This window comes from Macaca nemestrina, chromosome 15 (assembly GCF_043159975.1).
Source record: "Macaca nemestrina isolate mMacNem1 chromosome 15, mMacNem.hap1, whole genome shotgun sequence".
Lineage (NCBI taxonomy): Eukaryota > Metazoa > Chordata > Mammalia > Primates > Cercopithecidae > Macaca > Macaca nemestrina.
This window is the reverse complement of record NC_092139.1, coordinates 68,196,310-68,208,633: the sequence shown is the minus strand read 5'-3', so window position 1 is coordinate 68,208,633 and position 12,324 is coordinate 68,196,310. Positions and strand designations below refer to the sequence as shown.

The following is a 12,324-nucleotide window of genomic DNA, read 5'->3' as shown; positions in this document are numbered from 1 at the left end:
GTCACTGCCACCCACCCTCAGCGAGGCAAGCCGTGGTGTCTCAGGCTCCAGGTGTCTCCTCCTCTTCCTGGCACAGAGCAGCTGGGCGGGCAAAGCCACAAAAGCCTAGAGAAAGATGCGAGGGGTGGTAGCATTAAGAGCCTCAACTTAACACCCTTCCCTGGCCCTGCCGCTGCCCTGGCCCTTCCCATCTTCAGGCCTTACCAAAGCCCTACCCTGGTCCTGACCCTGCCCTGGCCTGGTCCTGACCCTGTCCCCCTACCCCAGAGAAGTGGAAGGGCAGAGCCAGGGAAGGGCTGGGGCAAATAAGGGACAGGACACATCCAAATCCAAGAAAACGCCAGGGCCATGACAGAGCCAGGGCGAGTCCTTGGCAGGGCCACGTTCCAGGCCAGGGCCAGGAAAGGGTCAAGGCAGGGTCACTGTATGGCCACGGTCCAGGTCAAAGCCAGAGCAGTGGCAGGGTCAGGCCTGCATAAGGGCAGGACCAGGGCCAGGGCCAGGGCTGTGCCAGGACAGAACAAGCGCAGAGCAAGGCAGGACCAGAGCCAGGCATTAGAGAGAGTAGGGCAAATGCCAAGGCAAGGCCAGGGCAGTGCCAGGGCTGAGGCAAGGTCAGGGAAGGTCCAGGGCTGACTCAGTGCTAGAACCAAGACAAGAGCAAAGGCCGGGGCAGATCTAGGGCACAAGCAAGGCAGGCTAGGGCAGGGCAATAGCAAGACCAGACAACGGCAGGGCCAGCCCAGGATAGAACAGGGTACAGGCAGGGCAGGGCCAGGGCCACAGCTGGGGCAGGACAAGGACCAGGATCAGAGTCCAGGCCAGGGCAAGGGTATGGCCAGGGCAGAGGTAGGGCCAGAGGCAGGGTATAGGCAGGGCCAAGGCAGGTCCATTGCAGGGCCGGGGTTCAGACCAGGGCCAGGGCAGGGCCGGGGCAGGGCCAGGGCCAGGGCCAGGACCAGGAAAGGGCAATGTCAGGAACACGGCCATAGCCAACTTAGCTAGAGCCAGGACAGAGACAGGGTCTGGGGTGGGGCCAGAATAGCATGCCAGGATAGGGCCAGGGCAAATTAGGGCCAGGACAGGGTCAGGAGGAGGGCTGGGCCAGGGTATGGCCTTAAGTAGCCAAGAGCCAGGTCCAGGGTCCATGCCAGTGCCAGCGCCGGCCCAGGGCAGGGGCAGGGCCATGGCCAGGTCTGGGACAAGGCTGGGGCAGGGTCAAGTTCTCGCTCAGGGTAAGCACAAGACCAGGGCAGAGCCAGGGAAGGGGCAGGGCCATGGTAGGGCCAGGAGAGGGACAGGCGAAGGCAGAGCAAGATTAAATCAGGGACCGGATCCCTTCAAATCCACTTCAGGGCCAGGGTCAGGCCAGGGCCAGGGCCAGGACAGGGCCAAGACAGGGCCAGGGCCAGGACTGTCAGGATCATTGGCAGGGCCAGGGCCATGGCACGACCAGGGTCAGGAGCAGTGGTCAATGCCGGGCCAGGGCCAGAGCAAGGACCAGGTTTGCACTAGGGCCAGTGTGAGGGCCAAGGCGGGGTCAGGGCGGGGCCAAAGGCAGGGCAGAGCCAGGGCAGGGTGGAGCAGGCCCAGGGTAGCACTGGGTAAAGGCAGGGCATGACCAACCAGGGCAGGTCTATGGCTGTGGCAGGGCCAGGGCCAGGGCCAGGGCCAGGGCCAAGGCAGGGCCAAGACAGTGACAGCTCCAGGGCAGGGCCGGGGTTAGGACCACGGACATGTCCAAGGCCAGTGCCAGGGCAAGGGCAGGGGCAGGGCCAGGGTCATCTAAGAACCAAGGACAAAGCCAGGCCCAGAGCAGGGCCAGGACAGGTACCTGGCAGGGCTAGGGTCTGGGACAGGGCCATGGCAGGGCCAGGGCCACAACCAGGTCTGTGCTATGGCCAGGTCCAGCACAGTGCCCAGGCAAGGCTAGGGTGAAGGCCAAGGTAGGGCCAGCGCAGGGTCAAAGCTAGAGTACGGCCAAGGCAGGACCAGGGCAGGCAAGGCAGGGCCAGGAAAGCATAGGGCCAAGGCAGGGCAGGGCCGGGACAGTGCCAAGACCTGAGCAGGGCCAGGGAACAGCCAGGGCAGGGACAGGGCCATGGCCATGGCCTGGGCAGGACCAGGTTCGGGACAGGAGCAAAACAAGGGCAACAACAGTGCAGGTTCTTGGCACAGCCGGGGTCCAGGACAGTGTCAGGGCAGGGCCAAGGCAGGGTCTGGGCCATGGGAAGACGAGCAACAGGGCTGGGGCTTTTCCAGTGACAGGACCAGAGTCAGGGCAAGGGCCAGGGCAGTGCAAGGCCAGGGTAGGGCCAGGCATTTCACGGTCAGGGCCAGGGGAGAACCAGGGCAAGGTCTGAAGCAGGGCAGGGCCAGGGCCAGGACAGGTCCAGGGCAGGTCCATGACAGGGCCAGGGGCTGCGTAAGGGCAAGGGCAGGGCCAGAGCAAGGTAAGGGTCAGGGCCAAGGCCAGGATAGGGACAGGGCAAGAAATATGGCAGGACCAAGGGCAATGCCAAGGCCAGGGCTGAGTCAGGGCAGGGCAGGGCATGGAATGGCCAGCGCAGGACACGACAAAAGGCGGTCCATAGAAAGAGCAGGGCTGATGCCAGGAAAGGACCAGGCTAGTGCCAAGGCTGAGGTAGTGTCATGGCATGCACAGGGCGGGGCCAGGGCCGGAATCGAGCCAGGGCACAGCCAAGGCAGGCTAGGGCAGGGCAATGACACAGCCGGGTCAGTACTAGGACAGGGCAGAACAGGGCAAGCTGATGGTAGGGGCAGGGCAAGGACAGGCCAAGGCAGAGCCAGGTCACTCCAGGGCCAGGACACCTCCAAGTCCATTTCAGGCCCAGGGCTATGAAGGACAAAGGCCAGGGCCAGGGTCAGGGCCAGGTCTGGGCTAGGGCCAGGTCCAGAGCAGGGCCTAGCGAAGACTAGGGTGAGGGACAAGGTAGGGCCAGGGCAGGCTGATGACACATCCAGTGCATGGCAGGGTAAGGTGGTGGCAAGACCAGGGGCAGACCACTGCCAACTCAGGGCCAAGGAAAGGCCATGGCCAGGGCACAGCCAGGAAAGGGTCTGGGTCAGGGCCAGGACCAAGGCAGAGCAGGGCCAGGGCCATGGCAGAGTCGGGGCAAGTCCTTGACAGGACCAGGTTCCAGGCCAGGGCCAGGGCAGAGGCAGGGGCAGGGTCTGGATAAGGGCAAGGCCAGGGATACGGTAGGACCAGGGCTAGGGCCAGGGCCCGGGCTAAGCCAGAACAAGGCCAGGGCCAGGACATAGTGAGGACAGGGCAAAGGCCAAGGCAGGGTCAGAGCAGATCCAGGGAGAGGCCAGTGCCAGGCAGGGCCAGGGCACAACCAGGGCAGTGCAAGGCAGGTCAATGGCACCACTGTGCCATGACAGGGCAAAGTCAGTGCCAGGAGAGGGCACAACACGCAGGGCCACGGTGGGGCCAGGGCAGGGATGGGCCAAGGCAGGGCCAGAACAAATCTGGGCCAGGACACGTCCAAGGCCAGGTCAAGGCCAGAACAGGAGCAGGACCATGACCACTAGCAGGGCCAGTGCCATGACAGGACCAGGGTCAGGACAAGAGGCAGGGCCAGAGCCAAGGCCGGGCCAGCACAGGTTCAGGGAAAGGCCAGTGCAAAGGCAAAACCAGGATGGGATCGGAGCAGGGCAGGGCCGAGACAGTCCAGGTAACAGTAGGGCAGGGCCAGGGCAAGGCAGGGCAGTACAGGGCCAGGTCCACGGCAGTGGCAGGGCAAAGCCAGGCCCATTGCCAATGCAACAGCCCACCCTACAAGGCTTCTACCACCTGGCCACTGCCGCAGCCCGGCCATCGCTCTAAGCCTCACCCACAACCCTGGCTGCAGCCGCCTGACCTCCTAGCGTGGTCACTCTCCTACCGTTCCGGCATGCTGCAGTCTCCGTCACTGCCACCCACCCTCAGCGAGGCAAGCCGTGGTGTCTCAGGCTCCAGGTGTCTCCTCCTCTTCCTGGCACAGAGCAGCTGGGCGGGCAAAGCCACAAAAGCCTAGAGAAAGATGCGAGGGGTGGTAGCATTAAGAGCCTCAACTTAACACCCTTCCCTGGCCCTGCCGCTGCCCTGGCCCTTCCCATCTTCAGGCCTTACCAAAGCCCTACCCTGGTCCTGACCCTGCCCTGGCCTGGTCCTGACCCTGTCCCCCTACCCCAGAGAAGTGGAAGGGCAGAGCCAGGGAAGGGCTGGGGCAAATAAGGGACAGGACACATCCAAATCCAAGAAAACGCCAGGGCCATGACAGAGCCAGGGCGAGTCCTTGGCAGGGCCACGTTCCAGGCCAGGGCCAGGAAAGGGTCAAGGCAGGGTCACTGTATGGCCACGGTCCAGGTCAAAGCCAGAGCAGTGGCAGGGTCAGGCCTGCATAAGGGCAGGACCAGGGCCAGGGCCAGGGCTGTGCCAGGACAGAACAAGCGCAGAGCAAGGCAGGACCAGAGCCAGGCATTAGAGAGAGTAGGGCAAATGCCAAGGCAAGGCCAGGGCAGTGCCAGGGCTGAGGCAAGGTCAGGGAAGGTCCAGGGCTGACTCAGTGCTAGAACCAAGACAAGAGCAAAGGCCGGGGCAGATCTAGGGCACAAGCAAGGCAGGCTAGGGCAGGGCAATAGCAAGACCAGACAACGGCAGGGCCAGCCCAGGATAGAACAGGGTACAGGCAGGGCAGGGCCAGGGCCACAGCTGGGGCAGGACAAGGACCAGGATCAGAGTCCAGGCCAGGGCAAGGGTATGGCCAGGGCAGAGGTAGGGCCAGAGGCAGGGTATAGGCAGGGCCAAGGCAGGTCCATTGCAGGGCCGGGGTTCAGACCAGGGCCAGGGCAGGGCCGGGGCAGGGCCAGGGCCAGGGCCAGGACCAGGAAAGGGCAATGTCAGGAACACGGCCATAGCCAACTTAGCTAGAGCCAGGACAGAGACAGGGTCTGGGGTGGGGCCAGAATAGCATGCCAGGATAGGGCCAGGGCAAATTAGGGCCAGGACAGGGTCAGGAGGAGGGCTGGGCCAGGGTATGGCCTTAAGTAGCCAAGAGCCAGGTCCAGGGTCCATGCCAGTGCCAGCGCCGGCCCAGGGCAGGGGCAGGGCCATGGCCAGGTCTGGGACAAGGCTGGGGCAGGGTCAAGTTCTCGCTCAGGGTAAGCACAAGACCAGGGCAGAGCCAGGGAAGGGGCAGGGCCATGGTAGGGCCAGGAGAGGGACGGGCGAAGGCAGAGCAAGATTAAATCAGGGACCGGATCCCTTCAAATCCACTTCAGGGCCAGGGTCAGGCCAGGGCCAGGGCCAGGACAGGGCCAAGACAGGGCCAGGGCCAGGACTGTCAGGATCATTGGCAGGGCCAGGGCCATGGCACGACCAGGGTCAGGAGCAGTGGTCAATGCCGGGCCAGGGCCAGAGCAAGGACCAGGTTTGCACTAGGGCCAGTGTGAGGGCCAAGGCGGGGTCAGGGCGGGGCCAAAGGCAGGGCAGAGCCAGGGCAGGGTGGAGCAGGCCCAGGGTAGCACTGGGTAAAGGCAGGGCATGACCAACCAGGGCAGGTCTATGGCTGTGGCAGGGCCAGGGCCAGGGCCAGGGCCAGGGCCAAGGCAGGGCCAAGACAGTGACAGCTCCAGGGCAGGGCCGGGGTTAGGACCACGGACATGTCCAAGGCCAGTGCCAGGGCAAGGGCAGGGGCAGGGCCAGGGTCATCTAAGAACCAAGGACAAAGCCAGGCCCAGAGCAGGGCCAGGACAGGTACCTGGCAGGGCTAGGGTCTGGGACAGGGCCATGGCAGGGCCAGGGCCACAACCAGGTCTGTGCTATGGCCAGGTCCAGCACAGTGCCCAGGCAAGGCTAGGGTGAGGGCCAAGGTAGGGCCAGCGCAGGGTCAAAGCTAGAGTACGGCCAAGGCAGGACCAGGGCAGGCAAGGCAGGGCCAGGAAAGCATAGGGCCAAGGCAGGGCAGGGCCGGGACAGTGCCAAGACCTGAGCAGGGCCAGGGAACAGCCAGGGCAGGGACAGGGCCATGGCCATGGCCTGGGCAGGACCAGGTTCGGGACAGGAGCAAAACAAGGGCAACAACAGTGCAGGTTCTTGGCACAGCCGGGGTCCAGGACAGTGTCAGGGCAGGGCCAAGGCAGGGTCTGGGCCATGGGAAGACGAGCAACAGGGCTGGGGCTTTTCCAGTGACAGGACCAGAGTCAGGGCAAGGGCCAGGGCAGTGCAAGGCCAGGGTAGGGCCAGGCATTTCACGGTCAGGGCCAGGGGAGAACCAGGGCAAGGTCTGAAGCAGGGCAGGGCCAGGGCCAGGACAGGTCCAGGGCAGGTCCATGACAGGGCCAGGGGCTGCGTAAGGGCAAGGGCAGGGCCAGAGCAAGGTAAGGGTCAGGGCCAAGGCCAGGATAGGGACAGGGCAAGAAATATGGCAGGACCAAGGGCAATGCCAAGGCCAGGGCTGAGTCAGGGCAGGGCAGGGCATGGAATGGCCAGCGCAGGACACGACAAAAGGCGGTCCATAGAAAGAGCAGGGCTGATGCCAGGAAAGGACCAGGCTAGTGCCAAGGCTGAGGTAGTGTCATGGCATGCACAGGGCGGGGCCAGGGCCGGAATCGAGCCAGGGCACAGCCAAGGCAGGCTAGGGCAGGGCAATGACACAGCCGGGTCAGTACTAGGACAGGGCAGAACAGGGCAAGCTGATGGTAGGGGCAGGGCAAGGACAGGCCAAGGCAGAGCCAGGTCACTCCAGGGCCAGGACACCTCCAAGTCCATTTCAGGCCCAGGGCTATGAAGGACAAAGGCCAGGGCCAGGGTCAGGGCCAGGTCTGGGCTAGGGCCAGGTCCAGAGCAGGGCCTAGCGAAGACTAGGGTGAGGGACAAGGTAGGGCCAGGGCAGGCTGATGACACATCCAGTGCATGGCAGGGTAAGGTGGTGGCAAGACCAGGGGCAGACCACTGCCAACTCAGGGCCAAGGAAAGGCCATGGCCAGGGCACAGCCAGGAAAGGGTCTGGGTCAGGGCCAGGACCAAGGCAGAGCAGGGCCAGGGCCATGGCAGAGTCGGGGCAAGTCCTTGACAGGACCAGGTTCCAGGCCAGGGCCAGGGCAGAGGCAGGGGCAGGGTCTGGATAAGGGCAAGGCCAGGGATACGGTAGGACCAGGGCTAGGGCCAGGGCCCGGGCTAAGCCAGAACAAGGCCAGGGCCAGGACATAGTGAGGACAGGGCAAAGGCCAAGGCAGGGTCAGAGCAGATCCAGGGAGAGGCCAGTGCCAGGCAGGGCCAGGGCACAACCAGGGCAGTGCAAGGCAGGTCAATGGCACCACTGTGCCATGACAGGGCAAAGTCAGTGCCAGGAGAGGGCACAACACGCAGGGCCACGGTGGGGCCAGGGCAGGGATGGGCCAAGGCAGGGCCAGAACAAATCTGGGCCAGGACACGTCCAAGGCCAGGTCAAGGCCAGAACAGGAGCAGGACCATGACCACTAGCAGGGCCAGTGCCATGACAGGACCAGGGTCAGGACAAGAGGTAGGGCCAGAGCCAAGGCCGGGCCAGCACAGGTTCAGGGAAAGGCCAGTGCAAAGGCAAAACCAGGATGGGATCGGAGCAGGGCAGGGCCGAGACAGTCCAGGTAACAGTAGGGCAGGGCCAGGGCAAGGCAGGGCAGTACAGGGCCAGGTCCACGGCAGTGGCAGGGCAAAGCCAGGCCCATTGCCAATGCAACAGCCCACCCTACAAGGCTTCTACCACCTGGCCACTGCCGCAGCCTGGCCATCGCTCTAAGCCTCACCCACAACCCTGGCTGCAGCCGCCTGACCTCCTAGCGTGGTCACTCTCCTACCGTTCCGGCATGCTGCAGTCTCCGTCACTGCCACCCACCCTCAGCGAGGCAAGCCGTGGTGTCTCAGGCTCCAGGTGTCTCCTCCTCTTCCTGGCACAGAGCAGCTGGGCGGGCAAAGCCACAAAAGCCTAGAGAAAGATGCGAGGGGTGGTAGCATTAAGAGCCTCAACTTAACACCCTTCCCTGGCCCTGCCGCTGCCCTGGCCCTTCCCATCTTCAGGCCTTACCAAAGCCCTACCCTGGTCCTGACCCTGCCCTGGCCTGGTCCTGACCCTGTCCCCCTACCCCAGAGAAGTGGAAGGGCAGAGCCAGGGAAGGGCTGGGGCAAATAAGGGACAGGACACATCCAAAACCAAGAAAACGCCAGGGCCATGACAGAGCCAGGGCGAGTCCTTGGCAGGGCCACGTTCCAGGCCAGGGCCAGGAAAGGGTCAAGGCAGGGTCACTGTATGGCCACGGTCCAGGTCAAAGCCAGAGCAGTGGCAGGGTCAGGCCTGCATAAGGGCAGGACCAGGGCCAGGGCCAGGGCTGTGCCAGGACAGAACAAGCGCAGAGCAAGGCAGGACCAGAGCCAGGCATTAGAGAGAGTAGGGCAAATGCCAAGGCAAGGCCAGGGCAGTGCCAGGGCTGAGGCAAGGTCAGGGAAGGTCCAGGGCTGACTCAGTGCTAGAACCAAGACAAGAGCAAAGGCCAGGGCAGATCTAGGGCACAAGCAAGGCAGGCTAGGGCAGGGCAATAGCAAGACCAGACAACGGCAGGGCCAGCCCAGGATAGAACAGGGTACAGGCAGGGCAGGGCCAGGGCCACAGCTGGGGCAGGACAAGGACCAGGATCAGAGTCCAGGCCAGGGCAAGGGTATGGCCAGGGCAGAGGTAGGGCCAGAGGCAGGGTATAGGCAGGGCCAAGGCAGGTCCATTGCAGGGCCGGGGTTCAGACCAGGGCCAGGGCAGGGCCGGGGCAGGGCCAGGGCCAGGGCCAGGACCAGGAAAGGGCAATGTCAGGAACACGGCCATAGCCAACTTAGCTAGAGCCAGGACAGAGACAGGGTCTGGGGTGGGGCCAGAATAGCATGCCAGGATAGGGCCAGGGCAAATTAGGGCCAGGACAGGGTCAGGAGGAGGGCTGGGCCAGGGTATGGCCTTAAGTAGCCAAGAGCCAGGTCCAGGGTCCATGCCAGTGCCAGCGCCGGCCCAGGGCAGGGGCAGGGCCATGGCCAGGTCTGGGACAAGGCTGGGGCAGGGTCAAGTTCTCGCTCAGGGTAAGCACAAGACCAGGGCAGAGCCAGGGAAGGGGCAGGGCCATGGTAGGGCCAGGAGAGGGACGGGCGAAGGCAGAGCAAGATTAAATCAGGGACCGGATCCCTTCAAATCCACTTCAGGGCCAGGGTCAGGCCAGGGCCAGGGCCAGGACAGGGCCAAGACAGGGCCAGGGCCAGGACTGTCAGGATCATTGGCAGGGCCAGGGCCATGGCACGACCAGGGTCAGGAGCAGTGGTCAATGCCGGGCCAGGGCCAGAGCAAGGACCAGGTTTGCACTAGGGCCAGTGTGAGGGCCAAGGCGGGGTCAGGGCGGGGCCAAAGGCAGGGCAGAGCCAGGGCAGGGTGGAGCAGGCCCAGGGTAGCACTGGGTAAAGGCAGGGCATGACCAACCAGGGCAGGTCTATGGCTGTGGCAGGGCCAGGGCCAGGGCCAGGGCCAGGGCCAAGGCAGGGCCAAGACAGTGACAGCTCCAGGGCAGGGCCGGGGTTAGGACCACGGACATGTCCAAGGCCAGTGCCAGGGCAAGGGCAGGGGCAGGGCCAGGGTCATCTAAGAACCAAGGACAAAGCCAGGCCCAGAGCAGGGCCAGGACAGGTACCTGGCAGGGCTAGGGTCTGGGACAGGGCCATGGCAGGGCCAGGGCCACAACCAGGTCTGTGCTATGGCCAGGTCCAGCACAGTGCCCAGGCAAGGCTAGGGTGAAGGCCAAGGTAGGGCCAGCGCAGGGTCAAAGCTAGAGTACGGCCAAGGCAGGACCAGGGCAGGCAAGGCAGGGCCAGGAAAGCATAGGGCCAAGGCAGGGCAGGGCCGGGACAGTGCCAAGACCTGAGCAGGGCCAGGGAACAGCCAGGGCAGGGACAGGGCCATGGCCATGGCCTGGGCAGGACCAGGTTCGGGACAGGAGCAAAACAAGGGCAACAACAGTGCAGGTTCTTGGCACAGCCGGGGTCCAGGACAGTGTCAGGGCAGGGCCAAGGCAGGGTCTGGGCCATGGGAAGACGAGCAACAGGGCTGGGGCTTTTCCAGTGACAGGACCAGAGTCAGGGCAAGGGCCAGGGCAGTGCAAGGCCAGGGTAGGGCCAGGCATTTCACGGTCAGGGCCAGGGGAGAACCAGGGCAAGGTCTGAAGCAGGGCAGGGCCAGGGCCAGGACAGGTCCAGGGCAGGTCCATGACAGGGCCAGGGGCTGCGTAAGGGCAAGGGCAGGGCCAGAGCAAGGTAAGGGTCAGGGCCAAGGCCAGGATAGGGACAGGGCAAGAAATATGGCAGGACCAAGGGCAATGCCAAGGCCAGGGCTGAGTCAGGGCAGGGCAGGGCATGGAATGGCCAGCGCAGGACACGACAAAAGGCGGTCCATAGAAAGAGCAGGGCTGATGCCAGGAAAGGACCAGGCTAGTGCCAAGGCTGAGGTAGTGTCATGGCATGCACAGGGCGGGGCCAGGGCCGGAATCGAGCCAGGGCACAGCCAAGGCAGGCTAGGGCAGGGCAATGACACAGCCGGGTCAGTACTAGGACAGGGCAGAACAGGGCAAGCTGATGGTAGGGGCAGGGCAAGGACAGGCCAAGGCAGAGCCAGGTCACTCCAGGGCCAGGACACCTCCAAGTCCATTTCAGGCCCAGGGCTATGAAGGACAAAGGCCAGGGCCAGGGTCAGGGCCAGGTCTGGGCTAGGGCCAGGTCCAGAGCAGGGCCTAGCGAAGACTAGGGTGAGGGACAAGGTAGGGCCAGGGCAGGCTGATGACACATCCAGTGCATGGCAGGGTAAGGTGGTGGCAAGACCAGGGGCAGACCACTGCCAACTCAGGGCCAAGGAAAGGCCATGGCCAGGGCACAGCCAGGAAAGGGTCTGGGTCAGGGCCAGGACCAAGGCAGAGCAGGGCCAGGGCCATGGCAGAGTCGGGGCAAGTCCTTGACAGGACCAGGTTCCAGGCCAGGGCCAGGGCAGAGGCAGGGGCAGGGTCTGGATAAGGGCAAGGCCAGGGATACGGTAGGACCAGGGCTAGGGCCAGGGCCCGGGCTAAGCCAGAACAAGGCCAGGGCCAGGACATAGTGAGGACAGGGCAAAGGCCAAGGCAGGGTCAGAGCAGATCCAGGGAGAGGCCAGTGCCAGGCAGGGCCAGGGCACAACCAGGGCAGTGCAAGGCAGGTCAATGGCACCACTGTGCCATGACAGGGCAAAGTCAGTGCCAGGAGAGGGCACAACACGCAGGGCCACGGTGGGGCCAGGGCAGGGATGGGCCAAGGCAGGGCCAGAACAAATCTGGGCCAGGACACGTCCAAGGCCAGGTCAAGGCCAGAACAGGAGCAGGACCATGACCACTAGCAGGGCCAGTGCCATGACAGGACCAGGGTCAGGACAAGAGGCAGGGCCAGAGCCAAGGCCGGGCCAGCACAGGTTCAGGGAAAGGCCAGTGCAAAGGCAAAACCAGGATGGGATCGGAGCAGGGCAGGGCCGAGACAGTCCAGGTAACAGTAGGGCAGGGCCAGGGCAAGGCAGGGCAGTACAGGGCCAGGTCCACGGCAGTGGCAGGGCAAAGCCAGGCCCATTGCCAATGCAACAGCCCACCCTACAAGGCTTCTACCACCTGGCCACTGCCGCAGCCTGGCCATCGCTCTAAGCCTCACCCACAACCCTGGCTGCAGCCTCCTGACCTCCTAGCGTGGTCACTCTCCTACCGTTCCGGCATGCTGCAGTCTCCGTCACTGCCACCCACCCTCAGCGAGGCAAGCCGTGGTGTCTCAGGCTCCAGGTGTCTCCTCCTCTTCCTGGCACAGAGCAGCTGGGCGGGCAAAGCCACAAAAGCCTAGAGAAAGATGCGAGGGGTGGTAGCATTAAGAGCCTCAACTTAACACCCTTCCCTGGCCCTGCCGCTGCCCTGGCCCTTCCCATCTTCAGGCCTTACCAAAGCCCTACCCTGGTCCTGACCCTGCCCTGGCCTGGTCCTGACCCTGTCCCCCTACCCCAGAGAAGTGGAAGGGCAGAGCCAGGGAAGGGCTGGGGCAAATAAGGGACAGGACACATCCAAATCCAAGAAAACGCCAGGGCCATGACAGAGCCAGGGCGAGTCCTTGGCAGGGCCACGTTCCAGGCCAGGGCCAGGAAAGGGTCAAGGCAGGGTCACTGTATGGCCACGGTCCAGGTCAAAGCCAGAGCAGTGGCAGGGTCAGGCCTGCATAAGGGCAGGACCAGGGCCAGGGCCAGGGCTGTGCCAGGACAGAAC

The 12,324-nt window shown here is 64.3% G+C and overlaps 1 long non-coding RNA gene and 1 pseudogene across 1 annotated transcript; one reads left to right on the top strand and one right to left on the bottom strand.

The window, feature by feature from the left end:
- The window catches only part of LOC139358625 (zinc finger protein 337-like), a 259,532-nt pseudogene that overhangs the window by 213,595 nt on the left and 33,613 nt on the right, over nucleotides 1-12,324 (top strand).
- Nucleotides 7-11,896, bottom strand: LOC139358922 (uncharacterized). The gene is made up of 4 exons (XR_011614404.1): nucleotides 11,780-11,896; nucleotides 7,846-7,973; nucleotides 3,912-4,039; nucleotides 7-105 (listed from the first exon to the last, which is right to left on the bottom strand). It is a non-coding gene; the product is annotated as an uncharacterized lncRNA (long non-coding RNA).